The sequence below is a fragment of the Dermacentor silvarum genome, chromosome 5, assembly GCF_013339745.2.
Source record: "Dermacentor silvarum isolate Dsil-2018 chromosome 5, BIME_Dsil_1.4, whole genome shotgun sequence".
Lineage (NCBI taxonomy): Eukaryota > Metazoa > Arthropoda > Arachnida > Ixodida > Ixodidae > Dermacentor > Dermacentor silvarum.
Genome location: NC_051158.1, coordinates 99,085,438 through 99,094,116, shown reverse-complemented (window position 1 = coordinate 99,094,116; position 8,679 = coordinate 99,085,438). Strand labels below are relative to the sequence as shown.

At 45.0% G+C, this 8,679-nt stretch overlaps 1 long non-coding RNA gene across 1 annotated transcript; it reads right to left on the bottom strand.

The window, feature by feature from the left end:
- Positions 1-4,854: 4,854 nt before the first annotated feature.
- Positions 4,855-5,592, bottom strand: LOC125945921 (uncharacterized). The gene is made up of 3 exons (XR_007467213.1): positions 5,473-5,592; positions 5,053-5,136; positions 4,855-4,968 (listed from the first exon to the last, which is right to left on the bottom strand). It is a non-coding gene; the product is annotated as an uncharacterized LOC125945921 (long non-coding RNA).
- Positions 5,593-8,679: the final 3,087 nt, after the last annotated feature.

The following is an 8,679-nucleotide window of genomic DNA, read 5'->3' as shown; positions in this document are numbered from 1 at the left end:
GGCTGCTCTACCAGACATGGTAAAATGCCTGGCAATGGAATAGGAGGCATTGTGAAGCACCAGGCAACACTACACAACCTTCGAAATCCCGCCTCATCTGGCATGAACTCTGCTTCCGATATGGTGCAAGTTTTGACTCCTAAGCTACCCAAGGTTACACTAATTTACGCTCCAAAAGCTGCCATTGAAAAGGCGATTGAAGGCCAGAGAATGGATTGCGGTTCCGGCAAGGTCTGGTATTCAGTCGTGGCATATGTGGGAGTGCAAGCGGACCCATAACTCCGAACCGCAGTTGTTTGTGGCAAGAACAGTTGCTTCGGATAAGCAATTTCTTCAGCATTGAAATGGAATGTCACATGTTCTTAAAGAAGGTGCAAGACCAGATTAATAAAATGCAACTCTATGGCAACAGTACGCTCAGCCTTTTTCCTTGGCCACATTGGCATACAACATGCACAATTGTACTGTTAACCCTTTGAAGGTTTTTGCCGTATCCGTACGGCGGCGGTTTTCTGTCCCGCAAGGTCTTTGCCGTACGGGTACGGTTTCGATCCTCCATTTGAAATTTCGCGCCATAATGGCGATGCATGCTCACCGCGAAGTGCTGCCACCTTTTAGGACTTACAAGAAGCATTTGACATTGGTGCTACCTTCTTGCGGAGATAAACAGAACTGATTTCTAGTTTCAGCGCGTGCGTCGCGCAGACTGTCGCAACACCCCTTTCGCGGTTTCGGTTTCGCCGCGTGATCGCAACGGAGGCACGCGAAACGTGATTTTTCTCTTTGTCGGCACTCCTTTGAAGGGGCGGCAGAAGTTGATTTCTACCTTTATTGGCGCTGCTCTTAGCTTGTTTATCACCGTTGCTCACGAGGTATTCTCGCTCTCTGCGGCAACGCGCTTTCGGTTCTGCCGCGTGATCGCAACGGAGGCGCACGAAACGTGAGTTTTCTCTCTGTCGGCACTGTCTTGCAGTGGCGCTGAAGTTGATTTCTATCTTGATTGGCGCTGTCTTGGCTTGTTTATCAACGCCGCTCACGAGGTATTGTCGCTCTCTGCGGCAACGCGCTTATGCGGTTTCGGTTGCGCGGCGTGATCGCAACGGAGGCGCGCCTAACGTGACTTTTCTCTCTGTTGGCACTCTCTTGCAGGGGCGGCGGAAGTTGATTTCTATCTTGACTGTCGGCGTTTTTGGTGTGCAGACTGCGATAAGGCGCTGTGCGTAAAACCGTGTTTCAAGGAATACCACACTCTGAAATATTATTTAACATTTGGAGCTCTGAGTGATGCCGACATCAAAATACTGTTTCTAATTTTTTTTTTCACTATTTATTCCCGACTTTATACATTTTGTACATTCAATATCCGCAATAAAGTAATTTGACCATCTGGGAAAGTTTTTTTCAAAATAATACGACCTTCAAAGGGTTAAAAAAGGTTGTAGCCCACACAGGACAGCATCGCTTGTTGGCAGCCTTATATTTGAACAATGAATATTACGTTGAATGAGTTCTTACATACGCATAGCTCAACAAATCGGAACGCACGAAATCCATGTTGCGGCCACTAGGCTCAGTGTGGTTACATTTGATGGATTGTAACTTGTCTGGTACTCAAATAATGCAACGTTTTTTACACACAGTGGCAGACAACGTCCTTGGCTTCAGAGTGTGTTTCAAAAAAATTAAAAATGGCCTTTTTCAGGAAACTATTTTCAAATTTCGATGTTTGCACTGAAACCACTTATGTTTCAGTGCAATTTTAAATATAACGGTGCTTAACAAAGCAACGAAAATTATTTCTAAAAAATGTGAAAACTTAAAGGTTCATGTGCACCGAGTTTTATTATCCTCACTTTACTTAGCCTAGAGCAAGAAATTCCTGAATTACAGGTATTTTGGCCGGTTTATCATGTTTATGATATTTTTTTCTGAAAGTTCCTTCCATAGACAAGTGCAATAAAATGCTCATAAGGTAGCATTTCACTTGTTCTCTGTGGGGAAAAAAAATATTGTGATCAAGAAGTCTACCATTGTTTATCTATGCGCACTCAAAATTCAGAAATTGCAAAACTGGCGGAAAAGTGTTTTCGACAGCCAAAAGTTCTTTTTTTTTTTTTTAAGGTGAACAATTTTTTTTTTTCACAAAACTAAGTTCAGAATCATCGTTCTGGGCCCATAATCTGCGCCTAAAGTAAATTTCATCAAAATCGGGAATGGTGACCAGGACCACCTGTTCGTTGAAATTCTTCTTTTTATTTCTTTCTTTGTTCTTATCTGAATTCACCCAGGTATTAACGGAATAACGTTAAGGGCACCATGTCACAGAAAATTTGCTGTCAACGTCCGCCCGCCGCCGCCGCCATTCTCAGTCAGAAAAAATCATCCCGAGCCACTATCGCGCAGAGGTGTTACTGAACTAATTGAATTTCTCAATTTAAAATGCGTAGGAAAATTCCTGAAGTCTAATTCACAAACACACTACAGATGTGATAGCATCAGATTGTAATTTGAATATACGGGGGAACATGATTCTATTACGCGGAAACTAAAACACAAACCCCTTTTTTCATGCTTACGAGTGTAGGGAACATTGATGAGTCAATGCTTGTAGCCTCTGACTTACGGGGATACAAGCGATTGCTCTGCCCTGCAATGCCACCGGCAGTGAAGGGCAGAACATGAGGTTCATGTGGGTAATAATTCATGAACTGCTGCATTATTTCCACAATAAATGCTCCATCCTGTTGTTTCCTGTCCAATTGCTTTGGTCATATACAAGTCAAGCCAAGTTTTTTTTTCTAGCCATTCCAGCCGCCATGTTCATGTGGTATTTCTTCATGCGATGATGCAATAGCATTTTCAAGCACTCATTGGTCAACTTTACCTTGCAAAAACCAAGCACAAGTGTGAACCCAAATGTAACTAGAAACTACCCGCCGCGGTGACTCAGTCAGCTAAGGCGTTGCGCTACTGAGCACGAGATCGCGGGATCGAATCCCGGCTGCGGCTGCCGCATTTCGATGGAGGTGAAATGCAAAAACGCCCGTGTGCTTGCACGTTAAAGAACCCCAGGTAGTCAAAATTAATCCGGAGCCCTCCACTACGGCATGCCTCATAATCAGAACTGGTTTTGGCATCTAAAACCCCAGAAAAGAAGTAACCAGAATCTAACATTGTGTACACTTGCCTGTCTTATTTTTATCCAGCTGTTTATGTTATGTGATGTTCTGTTGTACCTCCAGCTGCTAGTGTGTTAAAATGTGTTGCACTTTGCAAAGGGAGCAGTTTGCACCATTCCTTGTCAGTTCCAGCAATCATTTGCCACTATTTATTGATGGCAGAGCACAAGGATCTGCTCCTTGTGCTCTGCCATCACAAAGTAGTGGCAGGAGTGCATGCCAAATTGTTTCACTTTGAACAAAACTGCAACCGAAGATGTTGTCATACTTTGTTAAACCTATAAGGATGGCACTGAGAATATTCCAGGTTGGCAAGTAGTTTTCGCAGATGAAGACTGGCGAGATCACTCAGAAAGAAGTTGCCATATTTTTGCGCGTATAACCTGCACCAAGAATTGTAAAAATTTCACAGTAAGGTCAGGGAGGTGTGCAGATTACAGGAATTTAGATTTCAGGCGTGGCTTCATTGCAGCACAGCGTGCACTGCCACAAAGCCACACTTCAGGGCAAGATTCCCACCTACTCAATCCTTCGTTATCTCCTGGGGAACCCCACCATCTTTCCACCCCTGTGTGCTGAAGCTTCCGTAGCCTTTTTATGTTTAGCATTTAGCAAATAGTGCATTCAGCGCCGGTGAAGTAGAACTTGGATCATGATAAACTGTGCTCAGTGGCCCAGCAGCGTCTCCGAAAATGTTGGAAGAGACTCACTGGCTGAAGATATGACTTGGACAAGTCGTTTGTCCCAAAATGGATAGTGTTTTTGTAAACATCTGAGGGTGTCATGCAGTTATTTGCGTGGGTTATACGCGCATATTTTTTTTCTTTTCTAGGCTGTTCTAAAACTGTGTGGGTTGTATGTTTTGGTGGGTTATATGGGGGGAAATATTCTATTTCCTAGATGGCTCTTTACAATCCCAACTTGCAAAACATGTGGCCCAAATTCAGCGTGTGCTCAAGAAACCTATTGATGAAGTCTCATATGAGACAAAATCGTCGTGCCTGCAAATCATGCTTTGCAAGTTCCAAAAATAGCTTCCACACCTCGAATGCTCATTCAGGATCAGAGAGCAAGCTGGGTCAAAAGATTTTAAAACTTTTCTCTAAGGGTTGTAGAAATTTCTGAAAGTCTTCGAACACTTAACATTCTTTCACTTTGTCATTTTTTACCTTTGTGAAAAATAATTTTTATAGGTGGACTTCACAAACAGCATTCAAATGATCATGAAGCATTCAAATGCAGCAATATTGAGTAAATTAAAGAGGACCATTAGGAGTTCTTTGTTTCTTCATAGTAGAAATCACCCTTAAGATCTCACAAATAAAAAAATTTAAAAAAGAAGGCTTTTCATTAAATTTAGCTTCTGTGTCCTTTTCTGGCATTTCAATATAACTTTTACTTTTGTTTTTTTTCTGCAGTATTGAGGCCTTCTATTTCTCCATCAACTGCCACATGTGCCAACTCAACTCAAGGATGTCTCCAGCAATGTCACCTCTGTGAATATGAGACTGATAAACTGTTTCATCTGGAAGCACATGCTAGCTTCCATACTGGCGAGAAGCCATCTCAGTGCCTCTCATGCCCTCAGAGCTTCTCAAAAAGAGACGCCCTACACCGTCACCTGTGCACCCACACTGGTGAGCGGCCGTTTCAATGCAATTCATGCCATCAGAGCTTCTCGCAAAAGACCCACCTGACGGAGCACCTCCGCACCCACACAGGAGAGAAGCCATATCAGTGCCCTTCATGCTCTCAGAGCTTCTCACTAAAAGGAAATCTTAATAAACACCTGTGCACCCACACTGGAGAGAAGCCATATCGGTGCCCTTCATGCTCTCAGAGCTTCTCACTAAAAGGAAACCTTAATAAACACCTGCGCACCCACACAGGCGAGAAGCCGTTTCAGTGCCCTTCATGCCTTCGGAGCTTCTCACGAAAGACCCACCTGAAAGAGCACCTGCGTACCCACACAGGCGAGAAGCCATTTAAATGCTCTTTATGCCCTCTGAGCTTCTCAAAAAAAGACACCCTAAACGATCACCTGCGCACCCACACGGGTGAGAAGCCATTTCAATGCCCTTCATGCCCTCAGAGCTTCTCTCAGAAGGCCACCCTTATGAAACACCTGTGCATCCACACAGGCGAGAAGCCGTTTCAGTGCCCTTCATGCCATCGGAGCTTCTCAGAAATAACCAACCTGAAAGAGCACCTCCGCACCCACACAGGAGAGAAGCCATATCAGTGCCCTTCATGCTCTCAGAGCTTCTTAAAAAGAGGCACCCTAAACATTCACCTGCGCACCCACACGGGTGAGAAGCCATTTCAATGCCCTTCATGCCCTCAGAGCTTCTCACGAAAGACCCACCTGAAAGAGCACCTGCGCACCCACACAGGCGAGAAGCCATTTAAATGCCCTTCATGCTCTCTGAGCTTCTCAAAAAGAACCACTCTAAACGATCACCTGCGCACCCACACAGGTGAGAAGCCATTTCAATGCCCTTCATGCCCTCGGAGCTTCTCACAGAAGGCCACCCTTATGAAACACCTGCGCACCCACACAAGTGAGAAGCCATTTAAATGCCCTTCATGCTCTCTAAGCTTCTCAAGAAGAGACACCCTAAACGATCCACCTGCGCACCCACACGGTTGAGAAGAAATTTCAATGCTCTTCATGCCCTCGGAGCTTCTCACAGAAATCCAAATTTATGAAACACCTGTGCACCGGCAAAAGCAAGAAGCCATATCAGTGTCCTTCATGCTCTCGGAGCTTCTCAAAGAAGTCCAATCTTATAAAACACCTGTGCACCCGCACAGGCGAGAAGCAATATCAGTGCCCTTCTCTGCCTCCAGTGCTTGTAGTTGAAAAGTGCCCTGAAGATTCACTAGTGCACTCATACAGGTGACCAGCCATACAGTTGCACCGTCTGCTCCATGTCGTTTGCGCCGTTTGATCACTTGAACAGACATAAGTAAAATTGGCAGCAAGTAAACAGCAAGTAAAATCGGCAATTTGCTTTGTTATACTGTGACTTTTCATTATACGAACAGTATTCGTATTTATTTCGATCTGAAACATTACTGTTTGCACACCCCTACAATATGAGTAAATTCATTGCAATTCTTATTACACTTCAGATGTCTGAATGATGTGCTTCCTAAGCTTTTAAAAATTTTTTAGTACCATATTTCGTGGCCTATAACTCGCATCTTTGTATAAGTCGCACCCCCCTCAAAAGGGCAGTTCTATCCGAAAAAAATGTATATAAGTGTCACTGGTGTATAAGACGCACCTGTTCATTCAGTAAGTGATTTAAAACAATTACAGTGACAATACACTTCGTGAATGTGGGTCACGCGTAAACGTATGGGTGTCATTTCTATATTACTGCGAATAGAAATATGGACACTTGTGGCACATTTCTGCTGTTGGGGTTGCCGTTATGTTCCATATGAAGTCCAAGGGCAATAACATCGTCCCTGCGAGCCAGATGCTGTATGTGCGAGTGAAAGCGTGCGAGCGTGGACCGAATCGCACACAAGGGAGGAAGGTGGGAAAGCAGCGCAGGAGGGAGGGGGGCTGGGTTGGTATTCTGGTAGCAACTGCATAGTTTCCGAGAAGGAAAGCATATTATAAGTTGTACCGTTCTATAAAATGCACCAACGAAAAATTCGGAAACAAACAGTGACTTATACGCCGGAAAATCCCATATTGGTCTTTTGGTACATGTTGGTATGTTGATGCTGACCCTTGGATTTAGGGGGACACACCCTTAAATGGCCACTGTTGTTCTGATGATGCCGATATACTTTCCTCCCACACCTAACAGATTAGCCTAATTGTGTCTTTGTACCACGTGTACTGAGAGACAAAGATGTGTGAAGAGCCACACCAAGCACTATGTGTATTCTATTGTGGGGGTTATGTACGAAATAAATCTCCGCTGTGGCGAGTTCTATGTGGGTCAGATGGACTAGTGTTTAAACGCCCATATTAAGGAGCACTCATAACAATTCAAATAAATTTGATGGTGTGCATCTTGGTGTATTTTGCAAGGCCTGCTCATGTGAACCGTGTGTAATGATTTTGGGCAGTCCAGGAGGCATATTTTATCAGAGTTTGAGGCCAACTTGCAGCATTATTAAACAAATGAGCATTGTCACAACCTCCATGTCTTGCTTGTGCAGAAAATTTGCATCCCATGTTTCATCCTTTGAATCAATAAATCAGTTTGTAGCTGGCGCTTTGTATGTGTCCTTCCTTTGTATGTTTGTGTTTGTGCCCCAAAATAGCATTTAACATTTTTAAGATTGTGAGCGGTGGGGTACGATGTGGCTTTCCATGCTACAGTCAAAAGAAGTGAGAGGAATTTGGGGATCCTACCAGCTCAATACAGTATAGACCACTTAAGGCCCAACCGCATGCACGCGATTTTCGAGCGAGAAGCGACGGCGACGAGCTACAGGTTTTGCCGTCGCGGAGGGCTATCCGTCGCTGTCGCTGGTCGTGTCGCCGATTTCTGGCCAGCCGGAAAATATTGCTTGTCGCCCGGAAGTCAGCGCGACGACATCCGCTGGGGACAGCGATTGCACAACAACATGGCAGCAATCAGTCTGCCCGCTTCGATCTGAATTCGCTCTTGCAACTTGCTCTCTGCTACAGCAAAAAATAAATAGTACAATCAGTCATCGCTTCACCTTATCGCTAGCTGAAGACGAGTATCGGTGCTCTCTTGTCGTTATTATCGAGATCGGTTGTTTTGTTTTGACGCTGTTAGGCCTGAGACGCCACCGAGAGCCGAGAAAGTGTTTTAAGTTTTACTCAACAGATGGCACCACGGCACCTTACGCTGGCGGCATGGGACGGAGTTCCACTGGGGATGCATGGGACGGATTTTCACTGGGGATGATAGCATATTTTAGCTAGGTCTAGATAAAACATTGACCTTTGATAAAATTGAGATTTCTTTACGCGCGCAAGATAACATTTATTCGCACAACAATGTAAATCCGTCGCTACTCTTTTTCGCGATGTCGCATTCATGTGGTTGCTCCACGCCGCGACACGACAGCGCGACAGGGTGTGCCTGTCGCGTCGCTTGTCGCTGTCGCTTGAATATCGCGTGCATGCGGTTGGGCCTTTATAACATAACCGCTTATAGTGCAGGACCGGATATAGTACGGTCTTTTCAGACTCCCGTTAATTTTCCCATAGCACTCCATGTATACGCATACCGCTTGCTGTGCAGCCGCGTGAGACCAAATACCGGTTATAATGCGGCTTCCGCGGGAAAATCTCGTCGACAAGGGTGGTAGCTAGATTCTCAGCGAGGTGCGCCCACCCATGGGAGAGGAGATAAACGAGGGCAATGCGGAGGAGGTGCATGAGTCCAAGGGCGATAAAATCGTCGCCACGCGCCGTATGTGCGAGTGAAAGCGTGCGAGGGATGCGCACCTTCACGGAGAGCGAACACACAGCAGAGAGCAAACGTGACTTCTATCG